The sequence below is a fragment of the Chiloscyllium plagiosum genome, chromosome 2, assembly GCF_004010195.1.
Source record: "Chiloscyllium plagiosum isolate BGI_BamShark_2017 chromosome 2, ASM401019v2, whole genome shotgun sequence".
In the NCBI taxonomy this organism is placed as follows: domain Eukaryota; kingdom Metazoa; phylum Chordata; class Chondrichthyes; order Orectolobiformes; family Hemiscylliidae; genus Chiloscyllium; species Chiloscyllium plagiosum.
Window position 1 is genome coordinate 1,782,848 of NC_057711.1, and position 12,202 is coordinate 1,795,049.

Below are 12,202 nucleotides of genomic sequence, written 5' to 3' on the forward strand. Positions count from 1 at the left end.
CTAACACTACGGGCAATTTAGTATGGCCAATTCACCTGACCCTGCACATCTTTGGACTGTGGGAGGAAACCGGAGCACCCGGAGGAAACCCACGCAGACACGGGGAGAACGTGCAAACTCCACACAGTCAGTCGCCTGAGGCGGGAACTGAATCCGGGTCTCTGGCGCTGTGAAGCAGCAGTGCTAACCACTGTGCCACCGTGCCGCCCATCTTGGAAATGACGGCCAGACTACTCAGACCCACAAACCCACCAACACACTAAAATAGCAGCTAATGAACTTGAAAGATCCTACACAGACAACAAGCAAAACTAATGTCATTTACAAAATACCATGCAAGAACTGTAACAAACACTACATTGGACAAACTGGCAGAAAGCTAGCTAGCAGGGATAGTGTAGGAGGACAAGCTGAGAATAGTTGACAGTTCGGCGCAACATCGAGGGCCGAAGGGCCTGTTCTGCGCTGTATTGTTCTATATTCTATGTTCTAAACACATTGACTTGGATCCCATTTACTACCCACTGAGAAAAAGAACAGGAAATGACATGGGAAATGGCATCACCAATCCAAGGAAACCTAAACACATAAATAGAAAGTGGACCATGCCACCAGTGCTTTATCCGGAGGCTCACTGATGATATTACCTAGTAGGGTGACGAAACATCTGAAAACGAACCTTCCAGCTCAGCGAGCAAACCTACATCCAGAACCTCAACCTGAGCTACAACTCTTCTCAAAACTCGCTAACAGAATAGTAATCCCTGTGTATATTATACAGAGTAGCAGTCCCTGTGTATATTATAGAGAATAGCAGTCCCTGTTTATATGATAGGGGAGGCAGTGGTATTGTTGCTGCTTACAGGTAATATCTGTGAGGACAGGCACTCAGAAATTGCTCCAATAGATGGCAGAATTTGAATACAATAAAAATTAAGACATGAAAACCTCATCGATTGTTGTAAAATCCCAACTGGTTCACGTCTGCCTCTTTGGGAAGGAAATCTATCATCCCCACCTGGCCTGGCCTCCATGTGACTCCTGACCCACAGCAATGCAGATGACCCGAACCTGTCCTCTCAAACTGCCATGCGAGATATTCAGTTATATCAATCGCTACAAATTTTCAACAAAGAAATGAAACCAGATGAAGTCATTGACTTAGGTACCAGAAAAGGCAACGGCAAAAACAGCCCTGTCAAATCTGCAGGGTCTTCCTCACTAACATCTGGGGGCGCGTGCCAGTATTGGGACAGCTGTCTCACAGACTGACACAGTGATGCTCACTGACTCATACCTTATAAACAATGTCCCAGACACCACCATCCCTGGAGATGACCTGTCACACCGACAGGACAGACCCAGCAGAGGTGACGACGCAGTGGGATACAGTCGGAAGAGAGTTGCCCTGGGAATTCTCAACAGTACTCCCACAAAGCAGTACAGTCATTCAAGAAGAAAACAGGGGATATCGGGATAAACCGGGAAAGTTCAGGCCAATCAGTCTAACCTCAGTAACAATTGGAAGCAATTCTGAGGGACAGAGAAAAATTGCATTTGGAGAGGCAGGGATTAATCAAGAACAGTCAGCATGGTTTTGTTAAGGGGAGATCATGTCTGACCAACTTAATTGGATTATTTGAAGAGGTGACCGACGCGTGCAGATGAGGGCATTGATTTTGACATTGTCTACTTGGGCCTCAGTAAGGTTTTTGATGTGATCCCAAACAGGAGACTGATAGTGAAGGTAAAATCTAATGAGATCCAGGGCAAATTGACTAATTAGGATCAGAATTAGCTGAGAGGCAGGAAACAGAGGGTGATGGTTGAGGGGTGTTTTGCCTGATGGGAAGCCTGCAAGCAGTGGCAAACCACAGGAAGCTGAGTTGGGGCCCTTGCTGTTTGTGTTAATATAAATGATTTAGACTTGGATGTAGGAAGTTTGATCATTAAATTCGCTGATGATATAAAAGTTGGTAGGTTAGTAAATGGTGAGGCGAATAGACTTATATATAGGCGGATCAGTAGCCAAAGGAGTTCAATCCAGATAAATATGGGGTGATGCACTTAGAGAATACCAGCCCTTGTCTGTGTTTACAGAGTATAATAGAATCCTTACACTGTGGAAGCAGGCCATTTGGCCCATTGAGTTCACACTGATCCTCCAAAGAGCATCCCACCATACCCACACACCTGCATTCTCCATGGCTAACTCACCCAGCCTGCTCATGCCTCGACACGATGGACAATTTAGCATGGCCATTCTACCCTAACCTGTACATCTTTGGACGGTGGGAGGAAACCCACCCAGACACAGAGAGAGTGTGCAAACTCAAGACAGTCACCCAAGGGTGGAGTGCCAATCACTGAGCCACTGTGCCATGTATTTACAAAGAATAGCAGCCCCTATGTGTGTTACACAGAACAGCACTCCCTGTCTATATTATAGAGAATCACAAGCCCTGTGCATATAGTAGAGAATAGCCATCCCTGTGTAAACTACAGAAACAGCACCTCCTCTGTTTATATTATAGAGAATAGCAGTCCCTGTGTGTATTATAGAGAATAGCAGTCCCTGTTTATATTATAGAGAATAGCAGTCCCTGTTTATATTATAGAGAATAACAGTCCCTGTGTATATGATACAGAATAGCAGTCCCTGTGTATATTATACAGAATAGTAGTCCCTGTTTATATTATAGAGAATAGCAGTCTCTGTGTATATTATAGAGAACAGCAGTCCCTGTGTGTATATAGAGAATAGCAGTTCTTCTGTATACTATGCAGAAAAGCAGTTCCTGTGTATATAGAGAGAATAACAATCCCTGTGCATTTTATAGAGAACAGCAGTCCCTGTGTATTTTATAGAGAAAAGCAGTCACTGTGTATATTATGGAGAATAGCAGTCTCTGTGTCTATTATAGAGAATAGCAGTCCCTGCGTATAATATGGAGAATAGCAGTCTCTGTGTCTAATATAGAGAATAGCAGTCCCTGTGTCTATTATAGAGAACAGCAGTCCCTGAGTATATTGTGAGAATATCAGTTCCTCTTTATATTATGGAGAATAGCAGTCCCTCTTTATATTTAGACAATAACATAGAGATGCACAGCGCAGAAACAGACTATTTGGTCCAACTTGTCCATGCCGATCAGATATCCTAAACTGACCTTGTCCCATTTGCCATATCCCTCTAAACTCTTCCTATTCATGTACCCATCCAGACACCTTTTAAATGTTATAATTGTACCAGCCTCCAAAACCTTCTCTGGAAGTTCATTCCATACACACACCACCCTCTGCATGAAAAAGTTGTGCTTTAACTCCCTTTTATATCTTTCCCCTCTCACCCTAAACCTATGCCCTCTGGTTCTGGACTCCTGCACCCCAGGGAAAAGATCTTGTTTATTTATCCTATTCATGCCACTCATGATTTTATAAAACTCTATAAGGTTACCCCCTCAGCCTCCTACACTCCACGGAAAACAGCCCCAGCCTATTCAGCCTCTCTGTGTATATTATAGAGAATGGTAGCCCCTGTGTATAAAATACAGAATAGCAGTCCCTATATATATATGTATATGGTACAGAATAGCAGTTCCTGTATATAATATAGACAACAGTAGCCCCTATACATATTCTAAAGAATAGAGATCCTTTATATTATAAAGAACTGCAGCCCCGTGATTTTATAAAACTCTATAAGGTTACCCCCTCAGCCTCCTACACTCCAGGGAAAACAGCCCCAGCCTATTCAGCCTCTCTGTGTATATTATAGAGAATGGTAGCCCCTGTGTATAAAATACAGAATAGCAGTTCCTGTATATAATATAGACAACAGTAGCCCCTATACATATTCTAAAGAATAGAGATCCTTTATATTATAAAGAACTGCAGCCCCGTGTATATTAAAAAGAACATTAGTCCCTCTGTATATTGTGGAGAACAGCAGTCCATGTGTATATTATAAAGAATAGCAGCCCTTGTGTACAGTGTAATGAACTGTGCTCGAATGAGAGCTTTTTAAAGCTTTTTCCACTATTCAGAAAGTCCCTGACTCAGTTGATTGTCACCTCAAATCCACATTCTTTCCCACTCCCTAAAAGCCTTTGATTCCACAACACTCAGTGGGGTTTAGACGAATGACAGAGATCTCATAGAAACATAAAATTCTCACTGGGCTAGATAAGGTAAAGACAGGAAGGATGGTCCCAATGACTAGGGAGCCCTGAATCACAGGGTCACACTTTAAAGATGGGTAAACCATTGAGGACTGAGATGTGGAGAAATGTCTTCACCCAGAGATGATGTGGAGGTGCTGGTGTTGGACTGGGATGGACAAAGTTAAAAATCACACAACACCAGATTATAGTCCAACAGGTTTAATTGGGAAGTACAAGCTTGTGGAGCACTGCTCCTTCATCAGGTAGCTAGTGGGGCAGGATCATAAGACACAGAAATTATAGCAAAAGATCGCAGTGCAAACATGCACACATGACACTGAGATGTATCTTATGATCCTGCTCCACAGCTACCTGAGAAAGGAGCGACACTCCGAAAGCTAGTGCTTCCAAATAAACCTGTTGGACTATAACCTGGCGTTGTGTGGTTTTTAACTTCACCCAGTGAGTGTGGAGCCTGTTGAGGCCAAAATATTGAATGTTTTCAAGAAGGAGTTAGATAAAGGTTTGAGGGCTAAAGGGGTCAAAGGGTATGGGGAGACAGCAGGATGGGGGACTGAGTTGATGATCACGCATGATCATATTGAATGGTGATGCAGGCCTGAAGGGCTGAATGGCCTACTCCTGCTCCAGTTTGATATGTTTCTGTCATAGAGAATATCAGCCTCTGTGTATAAGGATCTCTCCTTCTCAACCTCTCCACTTGCCTGAGGTATGGTGACCCTCAGGTTAAACCACCACCAATCGTCTCTCTCTCTAATGAGAGCAGCCCCATGATGCTCTGGGACTACAGCAACTTTACCTTATTACTGAACTGCCCAAGAGCATAGTATAGAGTTAAGAGTCACATCATTGCTGTGGGTCTGGAGTCACCTATGGGCCAGACGAGGTAAGAATGGCAGATCTCCTTCCCTGAAGGTCATCAGTGAACCACATTAGTTTTAATAGCATTTGACAGTGGTTACACGTTCATTATTAGACTTTTGATTCCAGTTTGATTTGAATTTACTACCTACCTAATCCGACCTACTCTTGTAGGCACTGCATTTGTGTGGCCAGTTTATTCAGTTTCTGGTCAATGGTAACCCCAGGGATGTTGATAGCGGGGCATTCACTGAATGCCAAGGGACAATGGTTACATCCTCCCATGTTAGAAATGGTCATTGCCTGGCATGTTTATGATGCGACTATCACTTGCCACTCATCAAACCAAGAGTGACTGTTGTCCAGTTTGTGCTGCATTTGGCCATGGACTGCTTCAGTATCTGAGAAGCTGCGAATGTTGCTGAACTTTATGCAATAATTGGTGAACATCCCCACTTCTGACCTTATGATGGAGAGAAGGTCATTGAAGAAGCAGCTGAAGAGTCAAAAAGTGTGATGCTGGAAAAGCACAGCCGGTCTGATCCTAATGAAGAGCTTATGTTCAGAATGTTGACTCTCCTGATCCTCGGATGCTGCCTGACTGGCTGTGCTTTTCCAGCACCACACTTTTTGACTCTGATCTCCAGCATCTGCAGTCCTCATTTTCTCTTGCATGAAGCAGCTGAAGATGGTTGGGTCTAGGGCACTACTCTGAGGAACTCCTGCAGAGCTGTCCTGGAGCTGAGATGACTGACCTCGAACAACCCCAACCACCTTCCTCTGTGCCAGGGATGGCTCCAACCAGCGGAGAGTTTGCCCCCCGATACCCATTGATTCCAGTTTTGCCAGGATGCCACACTCGGTCAAATACAGCCTTGATATCAAGAGCTGTCCTCTCCCCTCCCCTCTGGGATTCAGCTCTTTTGTCCATGTTTGACCCAAGGCTGTAATGAGGTCAGGAGCTGAGTGACCCTGGGGGAACCCAAACTGGGTGTCACTGAGCAGGTTATTGCTGAGCAGGTGCTGCTTGATAGCACTGTTACTGACCCCTTCCATCACGTTACTGAGGATGGAGAGTAGGCTGATGGGGCGGTACCACAGAAGGTGACAGTGTAGATGGAGGACTTACAGCCCATCGTTTCTGCACTGACTGAACATCACAACTAATTGCAATTCTCCTGCCTTTTCCCCACAACTTACACATCATTCCCCACTTAAATAATCGTCCAATGCCTGTCCTGAATGTCTGAATTGAACCCGCCTCCATCCCATTTTCAGGCAGTGACTTTCATGGTCTGAATACTCACTATGCACATTTCATTTGCTTTGTTTGCAAATTATTTCTAATCTGTGTCCTCTTGTATTGATCCTCCTACAGCTTCTCCCAATCCATACTGCAATGTAATGATTATCTGTAATTTGTTTATGAGACTGTAAAGTTTATCCTTTTAAGAATGCCTTATACTATAAATCACTGTAAGGTAATGCAACTTATTTTCTTTATTTGTCTTTTTGTATCTAAGATTTGTACCTGAGATGACAGCGTGAGAGGTGACATTGTAAACCTTTCACACCTCCTGTACTTCTGTACTTGAATACGTTGACAATAAAGGATATTCTATTCTATTCTGTCCAGCCCCCACTCATGATTTTGGAAACCTCTATCAGATCTCCCCTCTCCAAGGAGAACACACCTAACTTCTTCAATCTATCCTCATCGCTCAAGTTTCTCATTGCTGGAACGATTCTTGAAAATTACCTCCATTCTCATTCCAATGCATTCAGATCATTCCTGTAACATGGCCCCCACAACGGTACACAATCCTCCAGCTGAAATGTAACAAGTGTCTCGTACAAGTTCACCATCACCTCCTCGCTCTTGTACTCTCTGTCCCTATTAATAAAGCTGAGGACACTGTGTGCTTTATTCACTGCTCTCCAACTGTCCTACTACCATCAATGATCTGTGCACATATACGCTCAACTCTCTCTGCTCCTGCCTTCCCTTTAGAATTGTACCCCCTTTTTTTTATATTATTCTTCAATGAGCAAAGTGCATCACTTCACACTGCACAGCATTGAGCCTCGTCTGTCACCTACCCACTCACTCCACTAAGTTGTCAATGTTCTTTTGGAGCTCCACACTGCCCCCTCACAGGTTACAATTCTGCTAAGTTTCATATCATCCACAAACTTTAAAATTGCTCCCTGAATATCATATCATTAATATATATTAGGAAAAGAACGGGTCCCAATACCAACTCCTGGGAAGCTCCACTCCTCTATCCTGTTGGGAGAGGACATACCTGGGCAATATTCCACATTGCTGGGTAGATACCTTTGAGGTACCCAACCTTACCTTGAGTGGATCCAATTGGTTGAAGACTGGTGTCTGTGATGCTGAGGACCGCTGAGGGAGAGCAAGATGGATCATCCTCTCGGCACTTCAGGCTGAAGGCTGCTGTGAATATTTCAGCCTTATCTTTCACACTGTTTTGCACTGGACTCTTCTGTTATTGAGGATGGGGAAATGCTCTGAGGTGTTTGTATAAATATATATTTCAATTATATCTCATGCATCCTAACCTTGACCACACATTCTACATTTTCTCACTGACCTGTTGTAGTCCCAGTTTCCTTAGTGACAGATAGTCTAATAGGAAGTGAATGATTCCTATTTAAGGAACTATTCATAGCCACGCAAAGCTGCAAACGCAAAGTTTCACCCTTCAACTGGGTTTCCCATAGTGTTTACTTCTGAAATGTACTCTTGTGGCTTTGCTTAGAAATTGAGCTGCCAGTGCTCAATTTCTAAACAAAATAATAGATTTAGATTTATACAGATCTTTTCACAATCGCTGCACTCCCAAAACTGTTTTGTAACAAAAGAAGTACTTTCTGATGTGTAGTCCCTGTTCTAATGATGGAACCACCAAAATACTTACAGCAGCAGGCCACAGACTGAGAATTCTGCAGTGAGTAATATTCTTCCTGTATCTCCGAGGAGATGACCCACCCCCATCTTCTCCGGGGTAACTAGGGATCGGCAATTAATGTTCACCTAGCCAACCACACCCAATGATTTATTAAATATTACCAATTTATGCACAGCAAGTTCACACAAATAGCAATGACTGGATGGTACCTTTTTTTTTCCGTTTGTTGATGCATAAGCTGCCATGCTGTTTTGTCCTGGGATCCTTTACAAACACCCGAGGAGTTTGCAAGGCTGAGACTGACATCTGACCTGCCACTGGTAGTGCGGCACTCTCTGTCTCACTGTCTCTGTACTCTGGAGTGGGATTTAAATCTGGAACCGAGTGACTCAGTGGGGAGATGAGAACAAAAGCACAAAAAGGGGAGTACAGCACAGGAACAGGTCCTTCGGCCCTCCAAGCGCATGCCAATCATCATGCCTTAACTAAACTAAAAAAAAAACCTGCTGCCCACATTTTGTCCATGTCCCACAATTTCCTCCTAATTCACGTAACCATCCAGATGCTTTTTAAATGTCGCCAATGTACATGCTGCCACCACCTTTTCTGGTCGTGCGTTCCAGCCACCTATCACACTGTGCAAAAAACTTCCCTCACACATCTCCCTTAAACGTTTCCCCCTCACCTTGAACCAGCGTCCCTTTCTAATTGAAATTTCAACCCTGGGAAAAAACCTCAGACTATCCACCCTACCGCTGCTTCTCAATTTTGCAGACGTCTATCAGGTCTCCTCTCAGCTGCCATCTTCCCAGTGAAAACAATCCTAGTCTTTTTAACCATTCCTCATTGCCAATGCCCTCGAGACCAGGCAGCATCCCAGTGATCCTTTCTGCACTCCCTCCAAAGTTTTCACATCCTTCTTGTCGTGTGCAACCAAAACTGCACACAATACTCCAAATGTGGCGTATATCGCTGCGACATGGTTTGCCAACTCTTGTACTTCATGCCCTGGCCAATGAAGGCAAGCATGCATTACACCTTCTCAATCACCTTGGTCAGCTGTGTGGCCACGTTTATGGAACTGTGGACCTGCACACCCAGATCCATCCACATGATAATGTTCTCAGGGTTCTGCCATTTACAGTGTAACTTCTACCTAAATTTGATCCTCCAAAATGCATCACCTCAGAGAATCGACGTTTCGGGCATAAGCCCTTCTTCAGGAATCAGAAGGGCTTATGCCCGAAACGTCGATTCTCCTGTTCCCTGGATGCTGCCTGACCTGCTGCGCTTTTCCAGCAACACATTTCCAGCTCTGTATTCCCTGGAGCTGAGGGATGACCTTATAGAGATTTATAAAATCATGTGGGGCATGGATAGGATAAATAGACAAAGTCTTTTCTCTGGGGCGGGGGAGTCCAGAACTAGAGGGCATAGGTCTAGAGTGAGAGGAGAAAGATGTAAAAGAGACCCAAGGGGCAACGTTTTCACACAGAGGGTGGTACATGTATGGGATGAGCTGCCAGAGGATGTGGTGGAGGCTGGTACAATTGCAACATTTAAAAGGCATCTGGATGGGTATATGAACAGGAAGGGTTTAGAGAGATATGGGCCGGGTGCTGATGGGTGGGACTAGATTGGATTGGGATATCTGGTCGGCATGGATGGGTTGGACTGAAGGGCCTGTTTCTGTGCTGTACATCTCTATGACTCTTTGACTCTATGACTGTATAATTTTCCACCAGGTTAGGGGCAGGAGAAGCTTTGATTCAATCTGTAGGCTTTGGGGATCGATTGTGTTAGCGTTTAACTCATTTGCGTGGTATCCTGTGCCGTATATTCACCGGGCTGACACTTCAGAGTTTTAGGTGAACTTACTTTTGAAAGTTAGCGAGGAAATTCAAGTCTTTTTTATTTGTCCATGTTCCAAGTTAATTCCATTTGCAACTACAGAACAACCTCGGTTATCCGAACATCAATTATCCGAATTTTGGATTATCCGAACAAGATCTCATGGTCTCGTGAAAAACGTTATCAGTTATCTGAACAACCAGTTATCTGAACAAAATACTCCCTGTCAATCTCGTTCGGATAATCAAGGTTTTTCTGTACTCAACCTGTTCAGAAGGTACTTCTGTTTGTACAGAGTAATGATGCCATTCTATGTTTTACAGTCTCAGTGTCATTTGTTCATTAACTCTTCAGTTATTCCAAACTCTGACTCCCTCCACCTGGCCTCGAGGCGAAGTCCGATTTTTCAATCTATTTCTGTGCTTTTTGCCCCATTGTTTGTCACCCAGCTCGTTCCTCCCCTTGAAACGATGCAGTGGTGTGGACGTTCGGATCTGCCTGCCAGTCTTCCCTGTCGTTGTTCCTCTTTGCTGCTTCCTCACTGCCTGAGCAGAGCTGTAGCGAGTCTCTCTCTCTCTCTCTCTCTCTCTCTCGCTGTCTCTCACTCGCTCGTTGCCTCAGTGCAGGGTGGTGAGCACTTCCAACCGTGTGTGTGCAGGGACTTAACACTGTGTGATCCACAAGTGTACTTTATTGGCCAGATACTCAGTCCGTAGCTGAAATTCTCTGGGGTTTTTCTGTCGAGGTAAGACTCCTGTCTTCTGTCGGCATGCTTTGTGGAATCTGAAAGGGCTGTGAGTGACTGGGAGCTTTAGCCTGAATAAGAGGGACATATTCCCAGTTAGAGTACAGTGGGGATTGCTCAGCCTTCTGACTGTATGTTACACAGTATGGGCCAGCCTCTGCATACAGTTTAACATGCTCAGAGAAACAACGTTCATTCTTCCCGTTTTTAATTCCCCTCCTCATTGAAATCAGTCAAAGGTCTTTGGTTTCAAGAGACTTGATTTCTTTCCCACCTCTCCCTGACCTTGCCCCATGCTGGGGTACAGTGTTCCCCTCTCCCTGACCCTGCCCTGTGTTGGGGTACAGTGTTCCCCTCTCCCTGACCTTCCCCCCTGTTGGGGTACAGTGTTCCCCTCTCCCTGACCCTGACCCCTATTGGGGTACAGTGTTCCCTTCTCCCTGACCGTGCCCCCTGTTGGGGTACAGTGTTCCCCTCTCCCTGACCCTGACCCCTGTTGGGGTACAGTGTTCCTCTCTCCCTGACCTTGACCCCTGTTGGGGTACAGTGTTCCCCTTCTGACTGTATGTTACACAGTATGGGCCAGCCTCTGCATACAGTTTAACATGCTCAGAGAAACAACGTTCACTCTTCCCGTTTTTAATTCCCCTCCTCATCGAAATCAGTCAAAGGTCTTTGGTTTCAAGAAACTTGATTTCTTTCCCCCCTCTCCCTGACCTTGCCCCCTGTTGGGGTACAGTGTTCCCCTCTCCCTGACCCTGCCCTGTGTTGGGGTACAGTGTTCCCCTCTCCCTGACCCTGCCCCATGCTGGGGTACACTCCCTGACCCTGACCCCTGTTGGGGTACAGTGTTCCGCTCTCCCTGACCCTGCCCCATGCTGGGGTACAGTGTTCCCCTCTCCCTGACCCTGCCCTGTGTTGGGGTGCAGTGTTCCCCTCTCCCTGACCCTGCCCCATGCTGGGGTACAGTGTTCCGCTCTCCCTGACCCTGCCCCATGCTGGGGTACAGTGTTCCCCTCTCCCTCACCCTGCCCCCTGTTGGGGTACAGTATTCCCCTCTCCCTGACCCTGCCCTGTGTTGGGGTACAGTGTTCCCCTCTCCCTGACCCTGCCCCCTGCAGGGGTACAGTGTTCCCCTCTCCCTGACCCTGCCCTGTGTTGGGGTACAGTGTTCCCCTCTCCCTGACCCTGCCCCCTGTTGGGGTACAATGTTTCCCTCTCCCTAACCTTGCCCCATGTTGGGGTACAATGTTCCCCTCTCCCTGACCTTGCTCCCTGTTGGTGTACAGTGTTCCCCTCTCCCTGACCCTGTCCTATGTTGGGGTACAATGTTTCCCTCTCCCTAACCTTGCCCCATGTTGGGGTACAATGTTCCCCTGCTTTCCAAAGTCCCTGCTTCAATCCACAGGAATGGGTCTGGGTCATGTTGAGGAACGTCTTCCATACTGGCATGCCCAATATTGTCCTTATTTAGTGCACACAGCGCAACAGACACACACACACACCGCAACACACACAACACACGCACGCACGCACTCACACACAGGCACACACACACAGGCTCACGCATACATACACACACACCGCAACACACACACAAACTGCATCACACGCACACTCACACA

General features: G+C 45.7%; 1 protein-coding gene across 3 annotated transcripts in view; it reads left to right on the forward strand.

Annotated features, from left to right (window-relative positions):
- Nucleotides 1-12,202, forward strand: part of LOC122556423 (FYN-binding protein 1) — a 202,196-nt gene that overhangs the window by 34,200 nt on the left and 155,794 nt on the right. The window contains exon 1 of one of the 3 annotated variants that reach the window (XM_043703066.1): nucleotides 10,446-10,577. The exons of the other annotated variants lie outside the window; for them this stretch is intronic. The gene's annotated coding sequence lies outside the window, so the exon portion shown is untranslated. Of the gene's footprint in view, nucleotides 1-10,445; nucleotides 10,578-12,202 lie in introns of those variants that run through there. 3 annotated transcript variants of the gene reach the window in all.